This window comes from Corvus brachyrhynchos, unplaced genomic scaffold (genome assembly GCF_000691975.1).
Source record: "Corvus brachyrhynchos isolate BGI_N302 unplaced genomic scaffold, ASM69197v1 scaffold53, whole genome shotgun sequence".
Lineage (NCBI taxonomy): Eukaryota > Metazoa > Chordata > Aves > Passeriformes > Corvidae > Corvus > Corvus brachyrhynchos.
Genome location: NW_008237681.1, coordinates 1,338,234 through 1,365,745, shown reverse-complemented (window position 1 = coordinate 1,365,745; position 27,512 = coordinate 1,338,234). Strand labels below are relative to the sequence as shown.

The 27,512-nt window shown below is 39.0% G+C and overlaps 1 protein-coding gene across 3 annotated transcripts in view; it reads left to right on the top strand.

Moving 5' to 3' along the window:
• RBMS3 (RNA binding motif single stranded interacting protein 3) overlaps positions 1–27,512 on the top strand; it is a 707,084-nt gene that overhangs the window by 78,830 nt on the left and 600,742 nt on the right. For all 3 annotated transcript variants that reach the window (XM_017732086.1, XM_017732084.1, XM_017732087.1), the window contains exon 2: positions 27,080–27,148. The gene's annotated coding sequence lies outside the window, so the exon portion shown is untranslated. The remainder of the gene's footprint in view (positions 1–27,079; positions 27,149–27,512) is intronic.

Here is a 27,512-nt window from a genome sequence, read left to right as displayed (position 1 = left end):
AACTTAATTCTCTTTATCTACGTGTAATTTCTATTTAAAATATGAATTCAAACAGTGCAATTTAAAAAAATTATGACTGTTCACACAAAATGCAGAAACAGTTGTGCAGAAGAATCTGTAGAGATTCTGCCAATACAGAAGAAGTAAAATGTGTCCATAGTTCCCATTAAGAAAAGAGAATGAAAAGTGAGACAGCAAAATGTGCAGAGCACATAGCACTATTTTGATGTGATATGTTTAGAGGGTGCTTAAAAATTCTAGTTGGGTGAGCAGCATAGAAGCCAAGAATTTTTTGTCCTGAAAAATGTAGATTAAGACATGGTCAAAGGTAGATTGCTTCTTTCTAAGCACTTGGGAAGCAGAACTGGACAGCACTGCAGGGAGTTCTGCATGCAGAAATGGTCAAAAGGCAAACAAAAGACTTGCTTCAGTAGCTTTCTTACTGTCCCTGGAACTTGTGTGTTTTTTTCTCAAACTATATTGAAGCTTTTGGGTTTTACATTTTTGTGAAACTGAAGTTATTTTAAAGGACAGTAAGCTCCTGCAGGTAATAACTAGACTGATTCTTTCCATCTTCCTTTATTTTTTTCAACACATCACCAAAGCAACTAATAGATGCCTGAAAATATGACTGACTTCTGCTTCTGAATTTGTGTGCATTTCAAAAATAATTTCTTTGTTATTAATTTTAATTGTGCATAGTTCTATATAACCAAGACATATGATAGTGATAAGAAATACAAGTCAGTTTTTCAGAGTTATGTTTATATATTCATTTTAGTTGTAGTACAGTTCAGAAGAGGACTGCTAGGATGCTGTTTCTCCTCAGTTTCTATTTGGGTAAGATCTGCTGGTTTACCAGTATAAGCTGAATGTCTGCCTTCACAGAAAAGGGCAGAGGACTGTTGGGATTGTTGGAGTGCAGTATCAGATGCTGTCAGATGAAGGGACATTTTCCCAATTTCCATATTGACACAAGGGAGTGGCCAAAGCAGTGTGGCCAGCAGGGCAAGGGAGAGGATTCTGTTCCTCTACTCCACTCCCATGAGACCCCACCTGGAGCACTGCATCCAGCTCTGGGGCTCCCAGCATAAGAAGAATGTGGACCTGCTGGGGCGAGTTCCAGAGGAGGCCCGTTAAGGTGATCAGAGGGCTGGAGCATCTCTCCTAGGAAGATGGACTGAGGGCATTGGGGTTGTTCAGCCTGGAGGAGAGGAGGCTTTGGAGAGACCTTAGAGCATGTTCCAGTACCTAAAGGGGCCTGGGGAGAGACTTTTTACAAGAGCATGGGGTGAGATGATGAGGAGAAACAGCTTTAAACTGAAAGAAGGTAGGTTTAGATTAGATATTAGGAAGAAATTCTTTACTGTGAAGGTGGTGAGGCTTGAAATAGGTTGACCAGACAAGCTGTGGATGCCCCATCCATGGAAATGTTCAAGGTCAGGTTGGATGGGGCTTTGAGCAACGTGGTCTAGTGGAAGGTGTTCCTACCTGTGGCAGGAGGGTTAGAGCCAGGTAATATTTAAGATCCCTTCCAACTCAAACCATTCTATGAGGCTATGATTTTATGACACTGGAGTAATTACCTGATAAATAGGATTCCTTGTATTTCCCATTTTCAGGATTTTTTGAGACTGTTTTAGTGCTCTAAGAGTGACTGACCCTATGCTGCCAGTGCAGCATGTGCCTGCCCATGTTCAGCAAGCAGTTAAGTGCATTCTTAAGTTAAAATATGTGACTAAAGTTAAGTATGTGCTTCACTGCTTTATAAAAAGTTATGGCTGTCTCAATCTTGGCCAGTAAAGACTAGTTTTCTGACATCTGGGCAAGCTGCAAAGGCCTGTCCAGCTGGGAGTTGCCATCTCTCCTTTCTGCTGTGATTCAGAGGTGTCTGCAAGAGGTCAATGTGGCTGAGGGACTGCAGATTGCAGCTTTTCTAGCAATGCCTGCATTTTATCCATTATGCCTGGCACAAACAATCAAATAAATGCAAACCAGAGAAGCAAAATAAATCAGACAGAAGCCTCAGAGGTAAATGAAGAACCTTTGTTTTCCATTTAAAACGACTGGAAGCAGTAGTCTGTATGCCAGACCTTGGATCTCTTGAAAATGACTTATTCCCAGCATAATTTGCCACCTACATTAGACTGAATGAAAATCCATCAGCAAAAAGCTTCCAGATAGAGACTCTGCAACACTTGAATTTAGTTCCAAATTTCAAAGGTCATTTAGAAAATCCAGGTCAGGATACAGAGTTGAATTTCAAATGTCCCTGAAGTTCATGTTTGTTCAGACCTAAGCCCGAAGATCTGAACCAACATGATAATGCAGATTTAAAATCTGAGCTTGTAGGTTTATGCAGAATCATTTATACAAACCCTTGGTTCCTTTTTTTCTCTATGGTATTATTTACCACACACAAGGGCATGTAAAATAACTACTTAATAATTATGAACTGCTAAAACCCCTCATTACGCATTGAAAATGTGTGAGTGCAAATTCTCTAAACGATGTGGAAGTTGGACTGTTGGGAACATTCAGCTTGTACATTACCAAAGTGTAGGCTACTCTCTAGTACATTTGTCTGATATACAAGACAATTTCATCTGGGCTTGGATGAGACACAGAAGTGTAGGCTCTGTGGAATATGAAGTGGGCTTGGTGGAGCAGAGGGAAATTCATGTTATGTTCAATATGCCTAGTAAATGATGAGATACTAAATTATAATGTGTTCCAGGAGTTTTCAACTGTATTTTCTCTTTAATCATTTCATTACTCAGAGTCCTTTGTTTCTGACCTGCGTCTTTCATTATGATTTTCGGACTCGAGTATGTGTGTGGGGAGCTCTGGGACCCTGTTGCACCTTTGCTGCATTGATCGTTCAACTAAGAAGGAGATTTGTCCATGGCAGAATCACTTTTTGTTTCCTGAGCTACAGATGAGTGCTATGGGCATGGGCTCCTGGGCAAGCCCATGAAGACAGGCTTCCCCCGCAGCAGCCACCATGTGTAGCCAAAGCTCCCTTGGACCGTATCCCACTTCCATGGCCCCGTACTTGGAGTGAGCAGATGTGAGGCCTTTTTCAGTGAGACTGGCAGCAGAAGTGACATAGTGTGACTGCAGGGGTGGGAGCAATGGAAAGGGCTTTTGTGAGACCTTACATGAGCAAGCATATCCCGCTCAGTGTTCCTGTCCCTTGGCATTGCTGCCTGAGTATTGGACCAGCAAAGCAGGATTGGTGATTTCAAACAGATGGGCCTGAGCAGTCTGAGCCAGGGGAAGAATATATGTGAATCACTTGTGGGTGTTAAGGGCAGGATTCCCATTCAATGTTCTCACCATTGTAGCAGGTATTAGGGTCCAAACATTTAAACAGTGAAAGTGACTTGAGCCTATTAAAAATGCATGCTGGATAAGTAAATTCCTCTAAGTGAGAAGGGGAAGCTTCTGCAGGTAGGCTCACCAAGCAGCAGAGGATTTAGGGATGTGTACTCTGGTTTGTACCAGTGAGTCAAAGAAGCCCTGGCACGTGAATTTGCGACCAAATTTGCCGCAGGAAAGCAAATAGGCTTCTAATGCATGGCCTTAGTGAAACCCAACAACAGATTTTTCATTTATTTCCCTTTGATTACCAGGTGCTAAAGTGTCTATTACAGGAAAGCAAAGAAAGTGCTTTAATTATGTTTCCATAAACAAGGTCCTGATTTTTTGGACTGAAGCCTTAGGGAGCACTACAGTGTGACAATTGGTATGGGCTAGTGTACTGGTCGTTTTGTTTGACCTTGTGCTGTTTAGAGGAGCCTAAAGGTGTTTGATCCCTGGTTGCTCATAACTTTCTTATGTTTCTTTGAAAATCTCCTCTTTAATGTATGCTGTAAAATAAAACCTGTTGACATTGGCTATGTTTATGGTACCAGTCTGCAAGAGCTCTACTTTCTGTGCTTCACAGTCTGGGCACACAAAGAATTTATCCAAATATGGTGCTTACTGAGTAACTTGCCAGATTATTTGTGAGAACACTTACTTGGAGGCACAGTTATTTCACTTCCATGCATGTGCCGCTTTTTTTTCCTTAATGTGAGTGAATGGACCAGCACACAGGTATAGTTGTCAAGGCCACAACTGGAACAATTTAATCAAGTGTAAATAAAAAGCCAGAAAAATCTTTGCAGTCTTGTATTTCAGTGTGGGCACAGGGCTGCCTCCAAATAAACTTCTATAATGACAGTACAGTAAAATTGCAAAGATCCCACTCCAAAACTGGAAATTTTGGACCATGTGCTGGCTGAATTCTGTGATGCATAGTGGTGCTGTCTTTAACAATAATACACAGACACAGGTACACTGCCATTAGGAAAATGTGCCCATAGCAGGCACTCAGAAAAATGTAACTGTGCTTATGACTTATGTAGGATCAATAAAGTTCATTGTTGTGCAGTCCAAATGGCTCCCTTTGGTGCAGCTCTCTTTACAGCAGCTTTGAACAATAAAGCCCTTGCTGGAGTGTTCTGAGAAATGATAATGAATTTTCAAAGATGCTCATATTTAGTTTTATATATATATATACACACACACACACATATATATTTATGTATGTATTTATACATATATGTATATATAACTAAATTGAGGCATTTGATAAATAATAGAAAGCACAGGAAATATTAAATGCGTTTTAATTTAGTTGCTGTAATGCAGGGTGCTGTCAAATAAATATGCACTTTTATTTCAGAAGATCTGTATTGCTCTGCTTTGGTAAGAAAATACACAGTACTGATCTGAAAAGTAACTTGACACTTGAAAATATAACCTAGAACTAGTAAAAGAAGTAAAAGAAATTGCGTTGGCCTGCCAACCTCATAGCTTAACGCCTGACTCAAAGATGCCCTACATTTAAAACATTTATTTTTTTAAATGCAGACTCATGGATTTATTTATAATACGATTATCTCCATGTCTTCCTCCACATTTTGTTCCTTTTGTGAACAACTGCTAACTGTGCTCTTGCATACTATAAGCTGGCTTGAATCTTTCATAAAAAGTGCACTCAAAACCTAATTGTATGAAGTTATCTGGGAGCACTGATGCCTTCAGAGAGGCAGTGGTATCAATCTTCTAGGGATAAAGACTCCTCTGTTTGGCAGAGGTTCTTTAGTGCATTGGTCATCCCCTCTGCACCCCAAATCGGCAAGCTGGTGTCAGACATAATGTGCTGTGCTCAGGCTGCGTAGATGGCCTGTATTGTCCTGATTCAGTGTCCTGCTTGCATGACCCTGAATGTTCTGCAGAGAACAGAGAGGGAGTTGCCCAAAGAACTGATGTTGGTGGATGGGCTGGACAAGTGTCAGTACCTTTTCCTTGGCACATCAAACACAGTGTGTGCTGGGCTGTGAGTGCTTAGAGGCTGTGTTACGGTCACCCTTGCCTGCAGTTCAGTTGTTTGGATGACAAATTCTCTCTGAACACTGCATGCTGTAATACTCTATCCTGTTTCAGTATGGCAGGAAGTCAAATTTCTGTGTGCTTACATCTAAATACAAATGAATACAAATAATAGGTGAATATTTTCATTTGATATTCTGTTCAGTGAAAGAACCAGTCAATTGATTAACTTATTATTCAGTCCATTATTCAGGGTTGTATCACCATGAAGTCACAATTATTTAGGAAACTTTGATTAATTTTAAATCTGTTCTTGGCTTTTGGCCATCAATTAAAATGTATAAAAAGAAGTAATTAGTCACTTTACCTTTTAAGAATTTTTATTTAAGTTGACACAAAGATCTGTTTCTGTTTTGAAAAGACTATGGCCATACTATGCCATTGTGTTTGTCTCTCTTAGGTCTATTATTTCACCTACTGTTTTCATTTAATTCCATAAAATTGCTGAAAGCTGTGAGTACTCAGCACCTTCCCAAACCAGGCTACTTCAGTTTCATTGCCTAAGTATGCATTCAGGCATTCACTTTAGGTAGAAGTGTTTTGATATGCTGGGCAGTGGTTTCTGGCAGGAATGTTAATCTTTGCGAGTGCCACCACCGAGATTTCAGTCTTTGAGGGCTACCCCTTGCAGTAATGAAAGAGCCTGTGTTTCAATGATCCTATCATCTCTGCTGGCTGGAGTTCTAACTCCTGGTAGGGCCACTTAAGTCTAACAGGTCATAGAGGCCAGATGAAATGAATTTCACTGTTTTGCTAGGCTGGCAGGTGATTGATAGTTCTATAACTTATACTCATTAGCAAAATAAAGTCAAGCATCAAAAGCATGCTAAGGTAGTCACACAAGCAAGGTAATGCACTCAGCAATTTTTGCAAGTCTTTCCATGAGTCATTGGGAAAGCCAGGTCTCTCGGTCTTCAGACTTTTCTGAAGGTAAGTATGTATGTGAATTTCTAGAGCATTTAGGACGATAGTTGCAATAATGAAAGTTGATAGCGGCAATGAAAGAAATGGACAAATGCAAGCCCTAAATTCTTATAGTGCACAAACATCACTACTGACAAAAAGCATTTTAAAAATGAGGAAATCTGTAATATATCCAAGGGTGCAAGATTTGTTACTATTCAGTGAGCATAATGTTAATGCAGAAACAGCACCATCACTCATGGGCTAAGAGCCAGTTATGACTGTGGAGTTACTCATCAGTGTGCTCTGACTGACAACATTGGTAGGCCAGGATTTCTGCAATAATGGCAATAACAAAAGCTGAGGCAGTCAAAATATACTGGGGAATGCAATGAGCAAGCACCATCCCTGATCAGCATGAGGAAAAAATAATAATAAATGTCCAGTGTCAGAGTTCAGAGTGGGTGGAAATCATTGTTAAATCTGTCTGTCTACAAGTCATAGGAGTCATCCCAATAGAGTCACTGGGGATTGCTTCGATTGCTTTAACTTTTGCTAAAAGGAAATTTGGGTTAGCTCTTGAAGACATGAGCTGGTGTAGATGAGCTGATGCTAGAAGTTACCAGATTATTTGTTTGGTAAGAACAAATTCATTAAAAAAGCATACCCTTTTATTATGATGATGCAAAAACAGGAGAATGAGGCTGTGGGATGTTTTAACTTCTTTTCTCAGGGGCAGGAAACATGCTCTGCTCCTCCTGAAACTGGTGTAACTGCAACTGAAATATGGTTTTGGGAGGTGGGTTTAAGAGTAGACAGACTGGATAGACCCCAGAGGAGAGAACAGGAAAAGAGGATTAGAAAACATGCTTGTGGAAATCAGGTGAAGGAACTGATTTGTCTAATTTAGCAAAAAGAGGCCTGAGGGGAAACTTCTCTTCCAAAACATATGTGAACGATGAGAAGGAGCAGTGAGCAGTTGTTGAGGCACTGGGACACTCATTCAGGGCTCCTCATTAGAGGTTTTTAAAAAAGTGGTTAAAGGAAACTCTGCCAGCGATAGTCTACAACTGCTTGATCCCAGCTTATAATGCAAAGAGTGGGGCCAAAATAGCCTTGCAATTCTTTTCCAAGTCTTCTTTTTTACAATCTTAAAAAGCATAAGGAAAAGGCCATTCAAGACACAAACCCCACATTTCAGGTTGTACCAATGAAAGGAGTCTATGTGTGTCGAGGCCCAGGCCCTGCACAAGTCAGCCCTGATGTGCCATTGTATTTTTTGAATGACTGTATCATAGATGCTGCAACAGCTGTTACTGATTTTCAGAAAAGTGTCTCTGAAGTCTGCATAACTGAGGGACAGAAAAGAAACAAGACGAGAAAAGTATTAACTGCTCAGAAATACCTTTAAAAAAAGGGACAGCAAAAAGTTTTAAGGACAGTGTAGTACAAGACAACATGGGTAGAAATGAAGGGAACAACATGGAAAATTTAATCAAGAAGGTCAACCAGTTGGTTAAGCTGCAGTAAAGGATTCTACCAGCTCAACTATTGAAATGGTTTAAGACTTTGACCATTCTGAAATTTCTATTACTGCACTTGCTTTACAGTTGCAGTAGAAAGACATGATAAACTTTCAGAAACTTGAGAAAACTTCAGATGAAGCTCATACCACTAGGGAAATGCTTGTGAGAACGAGACGGCTGATAAATTACTGAACTCTTCTGCAAAGCAGGGAAACAGGAAAATCCCACAGAATAATGGGGAATGCAGCATTATAGACAAAATATCAAAGAACAAAGATGTTAGAAATGATAGCAATTAACAAAGTAAGCAACATCACTGTTACACTTCTTCTGTAGACCAGCAAACTCTTCCACATTGATATATAAAACAAAATTAAAGAAGTGGCAGTGCTGCAGCCTGGACTTTTACATGGAAAATTAACCTGTCAACTCATTTTTCACACAAGGTTCAATCATTCAAGAGAACAACAAATGGCTTCAAAAAAACCTTCATACTTTTTCAGAAATCACATGACAGATTTCCTTACAAATTATTCTGAAACATCTTGATGTGTCACAATGTACCTGTAAAAACAGTTTTATTGTGGTGCAGCGTGCACAGCTAGATCAATGTAATCTTGAGCGAATTATTTGATAATAGGTAAATGTCAAGCATCGTTGTATTATCTCACCTCTGGCATTTGACTGGCCATCAAAAGAAAAAGTGGGTGGATACAACACAAGCACCATATGTCTCAGAAGCCATACACTGGAATTAGATTTTGCTGGTTGCAGAAGTCCTTGAAATGGCAAAAAACAATCCGCCTCCATGCGTTCAAGACAGCTTAGCATCATAAATATGAGCTGGGTATCAACCAGATGTGAGTAAACAACAGATAGTGCAGCAAGAACCCCCCAGGTCCTGGCTTGCAGAGCATACAAATGCTAATGCACATCCTTTGCAATAGATTATGGGTCAGTAGTGATGTATAAAAGTATCTGCTGTCAAAGGGCCAAAATGTGCTTCCACTTGAAAGAGACTTGATTTTCAAGGGTCTACAACTGGAAGGCTAACTGACACATCTTCAGCTCAGAAGTTACTTCTGATAGAGTGCCTTGAAAAGACTAGGCATTAAGTGGAATTAATTTATAACAAATGCTAGAATTCATCAGAGTTTTCAGATAATTATGCTATATCATTAATGCTGTTCAGCATGGAAAATGGGAAATATTTGCTGGGAGTTGTGAATCAAAGCAGAGCATCAGCCGTGACAGCTCTGCCATGGGGCAGTTGGAGGAGCACAAGAAAAAGGCCCACAGAAAGAATGTTTCTAATTGAACTTTATGCAGTGTGGGAAATAGTGCAATATTTAACAATTCTGGGAATATGTAGAAAGCTGTCCAAATTAAAAAAAAAAAACAAACAAACCTGTCAAGGCCCCGTTCTGGCCTGAAGCTACTTTGGATGGCACAGGAAAGAATCATGCAGGAGTTTTAGAATCTCTTGTGTCTCTATAGTCCTCGCAGCTATAAGAGGTTTGTGTATGGAATGGAACTATTTCATCACTGAGTAATATATTACAGAGGGTAACTAGCTGTTACTAGATCATTTAAGAAAATACTTTCAAAAGGCACTGTGCGCCAAAATTGCAAGACTAAATATATTGTATTGTAAAAAAAGACATTAATGATTGCTTCCTGGAGATGAGCATTATAGGTTTCAATTTGTAGCTACAAAGCAATGACATTTTCAGTGCACTCAGAAAATTGTACATTGTCTATTAAGTGAATTGAAGATTTTGAAAATGGATATGGATGTTCAATTTTTATCTCCACACAACTGTTGACGAACTAGGTAAAACCACTTGCTTTGACATCACTCCTGAAGGGAAATGCTGATCCAAAATAGTTACTTACAAGCAAAACAAAAGTCACACGCATTCCCCTAAGTTGCTCAAATGTGTTCAGCACAGTCTTTCTATAAGCTAGCAGAATCACTCAAATACTTGTAAAAAGGAATAGAAAACTGAACAGAAGCTTTAAATCAGTACAGTCTGGGCAATCACAGACTCCCTTATCGCTTCAAAAAATGACTTGCTTAGAGTAAATTGAAGGGCTTTGATAGCTCAGATAGCTGTACAATTCGCATGTTCAGAGTGGTGATCACCTTCAAATTTAAGCACTTAATTTAAGAGCTTCAGTAATTTTAAATTGCTATGTTTCACTGAGTGGCAGGCAGAGACTCAAGTGCTACAGTATTTCAAAAAACTTTGGGTGTTCTGCTTAATATTTTTCTTTCAGAGAATCCAGAGAGGATTTCTATAGTCAAGCATGGAAAATGGAACAGATTTCAAGATTACCAGAGAAAAGTAAGAGAGTTTATGCTTTTTAAAAATCAGAGCAGAAGAGGTCTTCTCTGGGGAATGTACAACTCCTAAACCTGCGCTTGCACTTTTCTGTGAACTGTTTGACCAACGTCCTTGTGTAGGCTGCGGCAGAGGGTAGAAAGAGAGGTAATGACGTTTACACGGGCATCAAGAGGCTTCTCTGTCTATTTGCTCTCCTGAAAGAGCCTGCCCAGGTTAGGTTTGTTTCCATTAGGCATTTCTGCTTAACACTACTTCCACAGAAGCAGATAGGAATGAGCGTTTACTGATATTTGAACGCTTCCCCACTTGTGGATTCAGATATTTTTACCTGGCTGCAGGTTTCTTCATTTGTTATTTTGGTTTTACTAGCCTTCAATTTGATGTCACAATAAATCCTTCCTGTGTGCTTTTAACTAGCCCGGTACAACATTTACTGATTAAATACTTGGCTGAAGACTGAGCTGAGCACTGTAAGTGATTGTCATGAGCTTTGTCTCAGCAGGTAGGAGAGGTGCAGAGCATACCACAAACACCCTCACAGCCCCATACTGCTCTCAGGGTCCAGATGTGGGGAGCAGGATTTTTGAGTGTTATGGGAAAGTCAGACTTTAGAGATGGTTATTCAGACCTGCCTTGGAGGAAGTGCAGTTCTTTGGAGCAGGAAGGTACCACTTCAGTCTCCTGTAGCCTGGCTCACAACATGTACTGCTCTTCAGGCTGGAAGGGAACAGGGCAGGGAGCCACAAACTACAGCTTCCAGAAGGCTTGCAAATGAAATGTCAAGAATTAAATTTTACCCGAGGAGCCTAGGAGAGATTCATTGGAGCTGATACCTTGTGACCTCTCATTTCGCGGGACGAGACCAAAATTAGGCTTCTGTGAGGTAAATGTAAAGAGTATCTTTCACTTCCAGAAAATTAGAATCTGGCTCAAAGAGATTTTATTATTCAGGGTGCCACTTTAAATGCTAATCACTATTTGCAGGCTCATTGCAGCTTCGGACTGGCTTCTTCAAAGGAATGAAGGAGTATTTCACATTCATCTACCAGTGACATTTGAAAATCCCAGCTCCAAGGTACAAGGGGCACAGGCCAAATGTGACTTCAGTGTTTTGCCAATGCCTCTTTCAGCCTCCGTGTCTGTGAGTACTCCTAGCTTAGATGGTGATCTTATGTTGGAGTACTGAAGTTGGACCTAAGGGGGGCTACAAAATCTGACACCAGACCAGTGCCACACAGCTGGAAGACAAGAGGTTGTTTCTCTGAGGTAGCTGCAATAAGCTGTGTTGGCCGAGGACAGAATTATTCCCCAACACAGTGTGCCAAAACACCCACTGATTAAAACAGGAATTTAGAAGTCCTGATGTTAAACCTATTAATGCAGTCAGTGTACTGGGTACACTGTGTCATAACACATCATACTGGGTACAACTATGTCATAAGGAAACACATCCTGCTTCAGCTGTAGACCCTGGTGGTTATCCTCATTTTGTCACTTGTCTTTGCTGTGCAAAGAAGGTGTTAGGAATCACCTAGTGCACACCTAGGGAGTTTCTGCCCAGAATAATCACTGAGACCTGGAGATATGCTCTGAAGCACCTAGTTTTAGGTATTTCTGGTTTTGGAGGGGTAAAATCTAAAGTAATTCTGAATAGTGGTAATGCAGTTACATCAATGTGATTTTTGAGAATTTTGGGTATTTAGAGAGGGGTGTTGTTGTTTCCCCCCATTTGCTGGTTAGAAGTTTGAAGGTGAGTATCTGAGAGGACTGTGAAGCTTGCAGGTATTGGAATAATAGAGTTGATAAGGTGATGGGCTTTTAACTAGAAAAAGTAGACAGGAAAAGTCAAACTGTATTTCTTTGAGTGAATTTATCAGCCATTATTTGGGACAGAGTTAGGTTGCTTTCTTGTTTCTATTTAAGGAAAATCAGTAATCCTTGCCTTGTCTCTGAATTTACACTGGTTTCCTCTAATTTTTCAAAGTGAATGTTTATCTCACTGCGAATTTTCACTTCTTGTGTTCTCTCTATGTTAATAAACTTGCATGTATTCATTTACCTGTTCAAATTCTTTTTACTGAAAGTTGATGTCCGTAGAAGAGTTCTTAATGCTCAAGTTACTCACTTTATGAGTCCTGGAAGGACTCAGTCAGCTGTGACTACAGATTGTCACTAAATGAAGTAAATTGTGTAAGAATATGATATCAAGTTTTGTAAGTGGTACCAGGTGGTTATGTCACAGTTCAGTTTGATGGTGCCTCTGTAATACTTGAAGCACAGTGGGCTTACCAGAGTAGCCCCTCTCACTAGCCTGGACCTGAAAGAAATGGAAAGACTTGCATGTGAGAAAATACCAGTATTTCTATATAAAAGAGGCTTATAATGCATTCCACAAAAACTATTTCTTAGATTTTTTCAAGTCCATTAGCCTTGCCTTTTACAAGAAATATGCTGCAGATATCTTGTCCAGCAGCCTTTTAATTTTAGGATCCTTGTTTGAGTTTCTCAATAGGTCACATGAGGTGCAGAGCTGTCAGGTCAGAATTGTACCTCTGTATACCCACAGCTGGAAGGAATACTTGGGGTTTTCCCAGGGATGTGATTTTGTCATGGAAACTGTCCTCCTTACCAGTAAAATTGTGAATATTTTCGATTTTCTCATGGGAAAAAGTAAAATAAAATTAATTCCGGAGCTGAAAATGTTGAATGGCATTCCCAGACTCACCAGTGGCTTATATAACGGAATCTGTCACTTCAGAAAATTCATAACCCAATCTCTCTGCATAGTACAGGCAGCCTCATAATTCAACGGCCTAAGAAAATTCAAGAATGCCAATGTGGACACCCCTGTGTTTCACTGCAGGAAAGAATTACAGCACAGTTCTTAGGAATTCTATTGTGCAAGAGCTAGCAATGGCACAAAAAATGCTAGTATTCAACTAATACGCGTTTCTTTTACACTATGTCTCAATTGAATGAAGGAAAAATACCCAAACAAAGCTGAACTGTATTCTGATTATTACAAAATCATGGTTATGTTTGACATTGAAATAATTTCCACTGAAATCATTTTAGTAAGTGTATACCACAAAATCACAGAAATTACTATTCCTATAAATAAAGATAGCAGCATGAGAGGTGGCTGAGTCAGTGTGAAGAATAACAAGGGTTTACTGGCAAAAGGGTGATATTTTGAATACTCATAATTTATTTACTCAGTCTGTCTTAAAATTTCAGCCCATCAATTATACATGAAATGAATACCATAGGAGGGGACTAAAAGGCAAGTATTCATTTCCAGCTCTAACATCTCAGTATTTAAACAAGACCTGCTCCTTAGCATACTGGTAGGACAGATGGATAAGTGTTGGTAGATACGAGATTTATAGTTCGGCATTATTTAAATGCTCCATAATTTGCTTGTACTAGCACCCTCGAGACACATTTTTTCAGAAAGTCTGATTTTTCTGCATTTATTCTAGTAATGGTATACTGAGAGTTGTTAAGGAAATTAAAGTCCCATTTCAGGCCCCAGTTCAACAAAGCGTTTAAGTAATTCGTAACTTAAAGTACATCTTAAACTGAATCCTATTTAACAAAGGGGAAAAAAAACCCCACAAGTCTTCAGAGAGACTTCCTCACATGGTTAAAGTTAAGAGCATGGGGTGTTTGTTAAAGTGAACTTAGAAATGCTGCCTCTTTCAGAAACTGAAAAGACTGTCTGTGGAAAGGGGCACGATAGATAAAATTACCTGTTGTCCAGAAAGCCTGTATGATGTGATGAAGGAGGCAGGAAACATGATTCAAATTTTGGATCAGAATATAGAATGACTTGGATTCACCATGCTATGAGACATGAAAAAGAAAAAAAGTTGTTTTGCAAGGAAAAGAGTAATCTCGCAGTCACATACTTATTGGGGCGTGTTCTCCTGAGACATCATGACATTGGAGGCTTTGCTGAAAAGCTAGAAAAAAGACTTTGTCTAAGGATGAATGGAGAAACTTCCATCAAACTGGTGGCTAAATCTTTCTGTCACTAGGAGCATCTTTCAGTAGCTCTGCTCCCTGTTCTGGAGAACTTTAGGGGGGCTGTGTTGACAGTTTGATGGCTGTTTTGTCTCATACAGTTCCAGGTCCTGGTAAAGGACTTGAAAAATGTGGATAGGTAAGTATCCGGTTTGGTATTGTGGAGCATAATATGTATTTCTAGGTCTCCTCAGAAGATTCTATGATACAGCTTTCAGTTTTCAAAGTAAAACACCAATAAAAATATTTATGTCCACCTCTCCTCCCCAGTAAATTAAAAGCTGTTATTTAGAGTCATTAACCCAGATACAGTTACTTACATCATACAGGTGGTCTTCCTTATGAAAATTCTATGATATTCACCAGGAAAATACCTGATAGCCTTGTGTTTGGCCACCTAGTGTGATGCAAGATAAAAATGCACAATTTTACCTGTGAAGACACTCAGATGACAAATAGCGAGGAAAAGAAAAAATTACTTTCTGTCTAAGTAAGCTGTTTTCTAGTTGTTCATGAATGAAATTAAAAATAGCCATCAAGTATAAAACACCAATCATGATGACAAAGACATTTTTCTGCTCACTAGTTTGGATCATTAGGGAGATCAAATTATATATAAACCCCAAGTTTTGTTAGAGGAAAAAAGGCAATTTTATAACGTTTAATGAAAATTCCCCTATGGTAGAAATTCAGCAATAATGTGGTATTTTTTCCATATGACAGTGCAAAACATGACACAGGGAAAGCTCAGACTCAATAGATTTCTTAATTAATTATGTCTCTATATTTCAGCATATGACTGAAAGTTATAGTTGCCTTATAGAAGCTGTATAAATGGGTCTGTAGTGAATCTAAACAAACACATATTAATATGTAGCTAATTACAAAAAAAATGCTTCTCTTTATGTGATAGCAAATCATTATTAAGCAGAAGAAAGTTAATATGCTAATATTGCACTGCACAGTTAATTTCACCACATTCTTATTTTAACTCCAAGACACTCAGAACTTCTTCTGTGTACCTTTTATTAAGTTTGTCTGAAGAGGGCAGCCTTTCCTAATACACTTGGAATTTTCTTAATTTGACAAGGTTACTGTACGCTGAACAAATTGACAAAGGACAAGCTCAGGATCCAAAGTTTGCCTCTCATTATTGCCTGTGTTTTCACTGAAGTTTCTCTCCATGTATATTTATCGACCAACTGCAAAGAATACCATTATTTTAAATATTTGACCTCTCTGGTAAAATACAGTCCAGTTTTACTTACTCTCAGTGCTAAATGAATGAAGACTTGTTGTGATATTTCTAGAAAGAAATTAGAAGAGAATGTTATTAGGAAATTTCTGGAAGTATGGGTGTTGTTTATTCTTTCTGCAGTCTAGAAATAAGTGTTATTCACATGCATTTTTAAAAGCTAAGACTGCATGTGAATAGAGAAGGAAAATATCTGTCCCTTTGTGCTGACAGTCCTCCTAATCCTTTATGATTTTCATGCTGAACTCCTCTCCAGGCTTCAAAAAGAAGCATTAGCCTGAAAGTAGACAATGATGTTACATTTTCTTTTATTTTATGGTTTAATCATAAGGAAACATTAAAAAAAAAAAAAATCTTACAGCAAATTCATGCATTGCCATGTTACCAGGAAAGATGAATGGCTACTCTGTATTTAGCAATTAGTGTGATAGATTTAAGGGCTCTTAGAAGAATTTATTGCTCTGGTGTGCCTCGATCATGGAGCAGGGAGGGGCATTTGAAGAAGCTGGGATGATAAATTTTCGCAGTTATTGCTGCTCTAGCCACTATGCCGCATCTCTCCCCTTGCAGTGACAGCCAGATTTGAATGCCGGTCTCACCTTCCATGGTGTTGGGACTTAGATTGCATGATAGGCCTGGGGAAGAAGCAGTGCTTGCTGAGCACAGGGAGCACAGGGGTTGGGAACAGGGAGAACCTGAAAGCTGCTGCTGGCTGAAGAGGAAGGTAGGTGGAGACAATAGGTGTAGGATTTCACAACATTTACATCAACAAGCATCCTGTTTGCAAAGGAGTATCACCTGGATGACTAGAATCCCTATAAAAACCACATCCAACACATTGCTTGGGCAGTAAGAGTGGTGGTGTAGATCCTATGCAGAACAGTCAGCTAACTATACCCTCAGTAGTTCTCTCTAGAAATTTCTGCAACAAAATGAGATCACTCTATGTACCCAGGAGCTCAGTAAGTTTGCTGTAGTGGTTGATGTCTGGCAAACCTTGTAGCACATCCCAGTCATAGCAGCTGTCACCAATGCCAGTTATATTGTGCTTGCACCAACTACAGTCAAACTGCAGTACATCCCCCCTTGCATTTGTCAGCTTCTTCTCTCAGCTGATGATTAGGCAATACCAGTGCTAATCTAGTCAAGCAAACTCTTTTTTAAATTTGGTGGCTTTTTAGGGTCTTTTGTACAAAGAAATTTTCCTACTGTCATTAAGTTCAAATTAGCAAATAATTGAATTTATTCCTCCCACAAACTCCTACTGTTATTTAAAGCTGCCAGCTATTTAGGCTACCAAACTCATTGCAACCTCATTGCCTGACAGAAAGCTTGCTCAATTAAAAGACTACTTACCTGGTTTTACAATCCTTGAATATCATTCATGTTCACTGATCCAAAACCACAATTTTTTCTGACTTTGTCTTTCCTACAGCAGCCACTTTCTCAGAAGTCATGGCAGTGCAGGGCTTCTTCATCTTCCCACTTCAGCATTGGATTGCTATGAAACAGAGCAGAAATTTCATTGTCTCCCTACTTGGAAAGCATCCAATTTCCTACATAACAAACAGTTGCATACTTGTGCTGTGCTGTTCTAAGATGTCAGATCCTCTCCTTACAGGCCAAAGACCCACTAGATTATTTCTAAATCCTCTAAGAAATTGCATCTTAATTGTCCTTATATCAACATTTTCCCTTGAGACAACACCTAACTAAAACTCATTGCTTGTTTTCATTTTTTGTGACTAATCTTTGGAGGGAACTCTTTGCCAGACACCAATATTTGCCGTCACTCACTGTTTCCTGTGTTTAAAGAGTACGTGTCTGTAAAAGGTATGGAAGCTGGATTTTTGAGGTTGGAATGGGAAGAAACATAAAAATAACTCCTACATTTCCAATATATCCTTATTTTGAAATTGTAGATGTGACTTTCTCTTTCTGCTCTTAGGGAATGTTTTCAAAATTAGGTTGTAAAAAATTTGTCTATGCTTACTGCATCCAAGCCTTATTAATTTAGCAGGAATTGCCAGCATTTTTCCTGAATGTCTAATTGCCGTTTGAGTACTTTAAAAATTTGATTCTTCTGAGAATGACTCCTTTATCTAGAAAATAACCATTTGTTGTTCACTTTTATCTCTCACCATTAAAGAGATCATTATAGTACCTCCTCCATCTTTCTATGATTGCAGTGTTTGCAAATAAAGATTTTTATTTTTGTACTTTACTGAACCTTCATGATTCATGCCCTTGTCTCGCAGTACTGAAGCACATGTAAAATAGTCTGATTATTACATCTACTGTATGCCATATTTTACTTTAATTTCTGCACTGTTATCTTTTGCATTGTCTTATCAAGGCTCATCTCTGTTCTGGCTTTATTATAATCTTCAATGTAAGCATAAATCTGAATACTTATTTTCTTTGGTGAACATTAATAAAAAAAGGAAAGATTCCCCCCACACCTTTATGAGAGCATTCATTGTCTTTATATTTGCATTTGTTCTTCTAATGTTTTTTGATACTCTATATAGTGTATCTCTGAAGGTTTCCTATTCAGTATCAGTTTTCAGTGTGGTCACTTTGTTATCTTTTAATACCTCAGACCCAATATTACTCAAAGATTCTGGGTGACTTTTCATATTTCTTGTCTGCTATTATAATGGAACAGATACTCTTTCTCAGAATAGCTGCTCAAAGAGAACAGCTCTCATTAAAATTAATTTATTTTATGTTCTTGGTGTTATTCTTTTATCTCAAATCAACATAGACTATTTAATTCCATTTTTGCAAACCTATGCAAACTTCTGAAGAAAGCCAGGTCTTTTGGTCCCACAAAACTAATCCCATTTTGCTCTCTACCATAGCCAAGACTGTCTGTGTCATACAGTCATAGAAACATAGAATATCCTGAGTTGGAAGAGACCCACAAGGATCATTGAGTCCAACTGCTGGCCCTGCACAGCACCATCCCCAAGAATCACACCGTGCACCTGAGAGCAGTGTCCAAACACTTCCTGAACTCTGTCAGGCTTGGTCCTGTGAACACTTCCCCTACACCTCCTCATGTCCCAGCATCTCATTTACTCAGGAAAATGGTGAGAGTCCAAAGGACGTAAAAGATGTCGTATGTTCCAAGTTCTTCTGATAATGCATCTTATATTTCCTTGGGCATTCTTTCAATAGGAGTAGGAGTCCTGGTGATACCAGTACTGTGGTGTTCCCTGGCTCACTGCTTAAGTTACTGATTGCTGATAATAGATCATTGCTCAACATAATACTACACTTACTTCCTAGCTCACAGTCTTTTTTCCACAGAAGCAGCTGCTTTAGAAACCCACTTTATGACTAAATTTTCTCTCATATGGCTGTGTTGTGCTTCCCTACCTTCTCTGTAGTGCTTGGGAGAGTTCTTGACCTCAAAGCATCGAATGGCTCCATATTTTTCTTTTTTTTCTCCAGCTGATTTCTCCTCCTTATCTAATTGCATATTTCCAAGTCTTGTGACTTTCTTACAATTTCTTAATTGTACATTTTATGGGATAAGAATGCCAACTTTATGTCAACTCCATCTGGAAGACTTGAAGGTTTTCCTCAATCTCTTTGCAGCTAATCTTCAAACTCTCTGGCTTTGGAAGAAAGTGTTAACTGCACAGCAAATCTTGGTGTCTATAGCATCTCCACAGAGAAGTTCTTTCACCATATAAAATTCCTAAGAAATATATTATTGTTTCTCACCAACAGTAACAGTTGTTCAGCTTGTTTGTGATTTCAAGGATGCTGCACTTTGGTTGATCAATACAAATCAGAATGGAGAAGGAATTAATGGTTACAGTATTGCTGGCTCAAGCTTGACCAGTCAGTTCTGCTAAGGTAGATGTGGTTTGACATGGATAGCACAATTTCTGATATCAGTTCTTATTTGATTTGTGAGATAAAAAAGGCCTGTGGACTTCATCACCATTTAAATACATACTTTGAAACTTAAAATACTTTAATTATTAGTTTTAACAATCGAGTAGAATATGGGATGGTATATAGGGAAGGGCTGGGTATTTTTTAGCACAAAACTCCAGGTTGGAGGGTTTCTGAAGAGAGGATATTTTTTATCCCTGGCTTTGTCTAGAAGGTTTATTTTTTCCCTTCTTTAATGTCTCTATTAAATAGGTAAACAGGAATGGACAAAGAGAAGAAAGAGAGGGAATCACAGTGTCATGACAACCCCTACACCCTGGTTCAGAGCCCGTGTCAAATCGTTAGGTGTCAAGAATCTACAGATGGGGGCGAGTGATAGATGACTTATACTACTTTTGGCAATTTTCACCTCAAAAATTATGAGTCACTATGTTGATATCAAGACTAGACAGTAGATATGAAATGTGGGTACTTTGAGTGAGTGCCTGAGTTCCTATAAAAGCGTCTGCTGAATGCATTTGCTTCATCAAAGCCCAAACCCACAGGTTCAGAGAGATGTACTCCTATGGTTGACAGCTCAGTCAATATCTCTCCTGCTCTGTCTCTTCCTGTCATAACATTGATTTCTGTAGAGGAAGTAATCCCTAATGACATTGTGTAACAGTGTTAAGGAAAGACTGTTTTCCCACTATGCACTTTTTCATACACAACTTATAAATGTATTTCATTACTTATGAACTTTACCTCTTGTAACTCTGTTACATTTTATGTACTGACATTCTATGCAGATCAGCTGCTTTCTTAATGTTTTCATCCTTATTTTACACTTTTATGGAACAACATACTTGGTGATTCCCCTGCATCATCTCATCGCTGCAAAACAATGATGTCACTCTGACATATGCTATTCTCTCAGCTGCCAAGAAAGCTGAAGGATGCGTCATGCACCCTTTGCATGGAGGAAAAGACCATATTGTCATGTCACATACCATCCTTCCACTGCTGTCAACATCACTACACTTCACTTTGTGTCCTAACTCCATGATCAGCAATGTTCGCCATGAGTGGTAAAAACTGCTGCATAGCTGTAATGAAATGACATCCCTGTTATTAATCTGATTATCTAACCTTTTCTGTCTTCCTTTTTTCTAACAAAAAAACCCAAACCAAACCAAACCAACCAACCAAGCAAAAAAACCCCAAGAAAACCCCAAAACAAGAAAAAAAAAAAAATTCAAAATCCATCTCACTGCAACTTTGTAGAGCTAGCATCACTAGAAAGCAGGCTGTTTTCCAGGAAGTTTTGGAGGATTTTTAACTTATATATTTTTGAAGAAACCATGGATATTTAAAGTACTTGGAATTTGTTTTGTCTCATGGCCAGAGTGCTAGCTATGAATTTCCAGCTAAGTATTGGTATTGTTGAAAAATGGGATCAGGTTTTGAAGGGAGCGAGGAATTGTGTGTATTTATGGCACAGAAGTGAAAATGGCTTCATGGGTGAGCAGTACATTTGTAATGAACAGGCTTTACTGGGGTTTGTCTCCCCATGGAGCCAGGTGTGATGCCAGATTGGAAGCACAGAGATACCCTTTCCACTGAGCTGACTTCTCTGATCCTTTGAGATGATGTTTGTGAGGAAGAGGCTGTAAAGGATTTAGTATTATCAAGTGTGTGAGGTCTTACCTCACACAGAGAATCAGCATGGCTTAAGGGTGTCTGGAGCCAGACCAGAGGCAGGTATGCCTTGATATGTAGGTGTGAAGTCTGTGTTGTTTCATGAGATATCACTGGTTCAAATTTCAGACTCTGTAATTCCTCTAAGTACTATTTTTGATCAGATAGTATCAGATAAGTTGTCATCCTTTCTATTTACCTTGTACATAGAAATTAATAACTTGTCATTTTCTGTACTGCATTGTTGTGGGATAAGCTCAATAGGTAAAAAGAAATAAAACTCAATACTTCAAAAACCAGCTCCCACTGCTCCAGTCTGCTGTGGTTAATGTCAAAAGGACTTCGCCCATTATTAGTTCCTGGAGAGTCATAAAGGACATTATAGCCCTTTATAGTATGAGAAGTTAAAACTTTATTTTTCATTTGTGTTTCCCTTCATAAATTTTTTTTAAAATAAACAAGTAAACCCAAAGGCCTGTGTCCCACAAGAAACATCCGCATGTCGGGGTCCCTCCCCTGCCATGGAGCCCTGGGAGAGGGGCCCTGAGGGCACAGGCACGGGGTTTCCCTGCCCCTGCTCAGCCTCGTTCCCATTGGTTGGTTTGTGTTCCCTGCGCGGGCAGAAGGACCCTTGGGCCCGTGACTGGAACAGTTCCTGGGCAGAGCCCCGGCCATGCGGCTGGAGAAATAAACATCTCTGAAACATCTACCAAGAATCCATCCATATGTATTTCTTTTCCACAGGCCTTGTTGTTTGATACGCATGTTGCAGTTTCCGAACTGTAAAGTCCGCTGAATATTGTTTCTTTTTAACATAACATTGCTGGTTCCTCTTTGCAAAAGTCACAGATATACAAAACTCAATTAAAAAAAAAACAAACCAACAAACTTCAGAGAAAGAACTTCATTGCCTTAACATCTTACAGAGTTGTCAGCTGTCTCTATTACTTTGTTCAGGAAATGATTTTTTTTAATTTACGAGAAAATCGGGGAAATTCCATAGCAAATACTAGAAAAAAAGAAATCTAGCTATTGGACAGTGCAAAAATACATCCTCAATTTCATACCTGCCTCTACATAAAAAACTGGACTCTATATTCTTTAAACAAGCAGCATCTCTCATAAACCTGATGAACTAGAGAACAGCTGAATGCCAGCAAGGTTTTAGGCCAGAAAACCAAAGAGCTCGGGAATTGGTGGTATATGAGGTGTATCATGTAACTATAACTGTATTCTCAGACTACTACAGGTATGTCTAAGTAGTTTTCTTTGAAGAAAAATGGTTTTGATATGACTAAATGTTTGGTATATGTTCCATTTATTTTCAAAGGGTTTTTTTCCCTATTTATAAAGAAAATTCTTTTCTCCTTTTCTTGCCCAGCCAAAAAATTCTAAGTCCTGCAAGTCATGGCAGTACTTCATGTCTTTACCAATGAGCTGCATTTTAAAGATTGTCACAGGTTATAGGAGTTCACAAGGCAGTTCACGAGTACCCTGATTGCATAACAAAATTGCTACCATAATAACCCTTTGAAACGTAGAAGAGGACAAATTGCTTAGGTCCCTTGGTAGCAAGGAGAACAGGGACTGTGGGTAGATTTAATTTCACCTAACATTAGCCATCCCCAGTTAGATGTCTCAATTAAACTGCCTGCTTAGCCTTTCTCTCCAGTGAGTGGATGCAAAGAGACAAGTACTTCCAGGCAGTAAATCATCCCATCTCAAGATGCTTTTGCAGACTAATGGGATGAATTGCCATGCCAATCAGAAGACTTTATAAGTTTATTTGGGTGTAGAACAAGTTATGAACTTTGGCTTTGTTATCAGAATATATACTCTTTTTTTTTTTTGCTTTTTGAAATATTGTCAGAGCAATGACACTTGTAAGTCTGAGCTCTGCTTTTCTTTCATAATTTTGAAGTGTGGCCTTATCTTGAAGCTCTCCTTGACTGTTTGAGGAATTATTTAGGGACTGTATATGTTCTTGGCTTGTATTGCATACAGTCATTGGCAGCCTTATCCCAAGAATGAAATAGTAATACATATTTTCATGAACTCTCCTGTTGATCCATACTCCATTGTATTGGTTTCCATGTATTCTTCTAAAAGTTTTTTTTCCCCTGGCTTCTTGCTATGTTATCTGCTGTGTTCAGTAGTAGGAATCTTCTGAGAAAACAGTTTTCCTGTGAGCTGCATATAAAAAAGTATCTTTGCACATATACTGCATCATGTGCTCTTCTTTTATCTGTGCCACTTTACTGCTATGAGAAGTATTTTTTTTTCCTGGTCTCACTGGGATTTGGAGACAGTCTGATGTTTCATCAGCATTCCTCGCATTCAGGCTTGGGTCTGGCATTGCACCTTAATCTCCATCAGATTTTCTCTTCTCGTACTGACTGTTTTCTGGGCAGCAGTGTGCAGACCACCAGCTTTCCTCTCCATTTTTTCCATAACTTCCATCTCAGATACAAAGCTCACTCATCCAGTTTCGAGTTTTATTGCCTTTAAAAGTACAGTCTGCTGTGATTCTTAAACCTTTCTAGAATTTTCAGCAGAACTTCGTGATCTTTTAGAACAACTGGTATTCACCTGCAGCTCAGTGAGTTTGACCTCTCTTCACAGGTGGGGGGAATGAGGGAAGGGGCAAGGACATAAGGAGCAGCTTGGACAAGCAGGTAATTAGGGCAGTCAGTCTTAATTAGTTTTTAATAGTTGGGGAGGGGTTTTTGTATCTGCATGTGGCTCAGAGGCAGCTTAGGGAGCAAAAATGAGCTGGGAAAGCAGAATGGATATAAAGTTAGGTAAGAGGGGGGACTTGCTAGAGGTGGAGGTGTTGGTGGTTGTTTTGGGTTAGGCAGTTTCAGTAATGCTGTCAGGGAGCTCTGCAAGACTAGGGAGTAATTTTATGTCCAGGGCTTGTGCTAATTGTGCCAGAGGGAGCATTCTTAAGTGTTCTGTGTTTGCGCTCTTTCTTTTCTCAAAAGAAGGAGTGATATGGGAGGTGATTATGATGGAAGAAAGGGATGTGGCTTAAAGGGCTAAATGCAGCCTGTAATCTACTTGGTAAAATAGCTTGAGAAAATGCAACGCCTTGAGGTCTTTGAGGTGCAAGCTGTATGCAAAAGCTACTCATCCAGCAGAGAATGTGGTCTGGCTTATGACCTTCGCTGCTAGGTGCGAAGAGTAATTTTCCTAAAGGTAGGTGGTTGTCTAATTTCTACTGATTGTAGCAAAATAGGGGTGAGTGTGTGTGTGTGTTTAGAGTTTGCTTGTGTATAACTTTCTAAGTCATTTGCTTCAAGTATTTTAACCATTGAGATGAGCAGGGATTGTGGGCTGGCCTTCAGGTTTTTCTCCTATTGCCCTTTAGAAGCTGGACAGAAGCTTGGATGAAAATATTTTCCAGATATTTCAGAATCTACTCTGAATGGTCTGATATAGAAGCTTCTGTGTGTGAGCAGTGCAAGCCTTTGCTCTATAACCCAGTAAGCTGGTTGCCTTTGAACATGCATGTGAGCCCACTTCTTGGTCTGTGAATGGAGAAGAAAAAAAAACAAACTGGAGGGATAGGGGAAATAAAAGTTGATCTTAGATCTCTTATACTATTATTTGATTTTTTTTTTTTTTTGAAGTGCCTTCTTAACCATATTGGAAGATGAAGGTCAGCTTATAGATATTTCTGAAGTTCTAGTATTTTCTTGTTTGTAGAGTTAAAAAAAAAAAAATCATCTTCTGCCTTTGTCTTTGGTGGTATTTGTTTGCTGGGTGTTTGTCCTGAAAGAATTTGCCTGTTTCTCTGTAATATTGCAGTACTGTTTCTCTGTGGGAGGTTTAGCTTTTGGATATCCTTGAAACTGAGACAGAAAAGTTCAAAAGAGTGATTGCTTTGAAGGAAATGTACCTGCTAAAGGTAACAGGTATTGGAATAAGTAATGAAACCCAAGACTGGTATTTATGAGTTTAGATAGGAAGAAGATGCAGTTTTATTGGACAATGCTAAAGGCAGACATACATTACATATATACTAATTCAGAAAGGTGTGTGGTGCTTGTAGAAAGGCATCTTGCTGGAAAACAACTTCCAGATGCTTCTAGAAAAAACTCCAGCTACCTCATTATTCAACTTGTTGTTCATGGATTGGCTGGTCATTCTTCTGAAGCAGCTGGAGATAGTTTTTCATAAAGCTGAAACCAGCACTGTGTGCACTTTGTCTTTTCTGAAGTTTCTATCAAAAGAGAGTGTTATTCTGTTATGTGGTGTATATGTGTATTAAAAATGCCTGTCCTTTTAAGGGTGTCTAGGAGAAGATAAATACACTATACAGTAATGCTAATAATTAAATTTGTAAAATAACTGCTTTTTGACACACAAATACAGTTCCAGCAGTGGCTGTTTCTCATTAGAGGGAATGACATGCCAGCTTTAGAATATGTAATGATGTATATGCCCTGGTGGTTATAATTGGCATAGAAATGTACTATATCCTTGGGTGTTAAAAGCCATAAGCTATTTATTTTCATACTTACAAAGAATGTACTACATTGTGGTATAAATCTCACATGGATTGTCATAATTGCATTTTTTTTAGTAATTTATGTCCATATGGTTCAAATATGAATCTGTCCCCCTTATTAGCATCCTGCTGGTGACATAATGTACTGATAAATTAGTATCTCATGTCTGGAAAGCCTGTTCGAATTCAGATCTCATGCAAAAGAAATTAAACCTGCTTGGTCTTCCTGATACAATTAGCCTTGTTGTCATGAAGATTTTGTAATACATGAGCTTACACAGTATAGTAGTGATACGCTTGCAAGAAACTTGGTTATTGGCTGTGGTGTCCAGTGGGTTTGTTGGGGTTTTTTTGTTTGGTTGGTTTTTTTTTGTTTGGGTTTTTTGGGGAGTGGTTTTTTTTTTTTTTGTTTTGTTTTGGTTTTGTTTTTTTTTTTGAAGCACCAAATTCACATAAGTAAGGGGTAGATTTGAAGATTTTGTGCTATGCCAGGCTCTGGCCTAAACTGGGAGTAGATGGTGTTGAAGTTGATGGTACAAAATAATTTTGAAACCAGAGATAATGTATAATAAAATAATTTATGGAGTTCTATTAGATGCCATATTGCATTGATTCTTCTGCAGAATCAAAGGCAGTTTGATTGTAAAGTCTGTATGTGACATACATTACATGAAAATGTGCTATGGATGTGAAAGTACATGGTATGGTCTTTTTTTCTTAGTTCTTTGAGGAAAAAAATAGAGAAATGGGTGAAAGAAATATAGGGATAAATCATAAAGGCTGTTTTATCTTAAAAAGAAAAGTTGGTATATAAATAATCCATTCCGTATTCCAAAAATGAAACTTAGGTAAGGTGAAATGAGTCTGAAAGAACAATTTTGCTTTCTTTTGTCCTGACATCCTTCCTTCAATCCTTCCAACCCATGAGAAACACCGCGTGTCACTGATCTCCACTCGAACACTGAGCCATTGACCACAACTCTGAGTGTGACCTTGTTGCTGATTCTTTATTTGCTGGGTGGTCTGTCTGTCAAATCTATGTCTCTCCAATTTAGGGACAAGGGTATTGTGTGGGACAGTGTCAGAGGCTTTGCACAAATCCAGAGAGATGATGTCAGTTGCTCTTCCTTTGGAGCATGTTTGCTTAATCTGAGTAAATTATCTCTCTGATAGGTAGTGCTTTGTAGCCTCAGTTTAGGTTGGGGTTTACCATTTAAATATGCAGTCTAGGGAACATCTACAAATAGAAGTGAATATTGAGGTTCAAGGTTGAAGAGAGCATTGGTTGCAAATTCAGCAAGCTTTCCTCTGTGTGTTTTTAGTGCTACTGTCTCGTATTCGTGGTTTCTGGAGGCTTTTGTTTAGCTTTTTTATTTTTTAAACTCTAAACATTTACATGGTTGAGATTGGTGAAGTTGCCTGTGTGTATGACAGACACGTTGGTGAATATTTGACACGTCCTTCTTTTATTTTGCAGAGACCTACAGCCAACAAGACTTCTGGTGCTCCTTCCTACAGCAGATGGTCCAGTTCACAGCCCCATCAGGTAATATGCCCTTGTCAAAAAGGATATGAAGCTCAGGTTGACACATTCTTCCTATTAAAGTGAATCTGTGAGGGGATCTGAGAGTGTTATCTACCTGCACTAGCCCAACTAGGTCGTGCTGGTCTCTGAGGTTGTTGCAGGATATCCTGTGGCAAACTCTTGGCTGCAGTTGCTGCTCATGGAAGAGCTTGTACAGCTGTGCCTCCTCTAATGCAGTGGTGCCTTTCTGGTTTTTCAGGGATTGTTATTATAGTTGGATCCCCCTATCCTTTGCATCTTGTCACTTAAGCTAGAGGGGTTTGTGTTTGATGCCCTTTGGCAATGCATGAAGTTGTGTTCTCCTGTGCTAGCCTTCCCCCCCCCC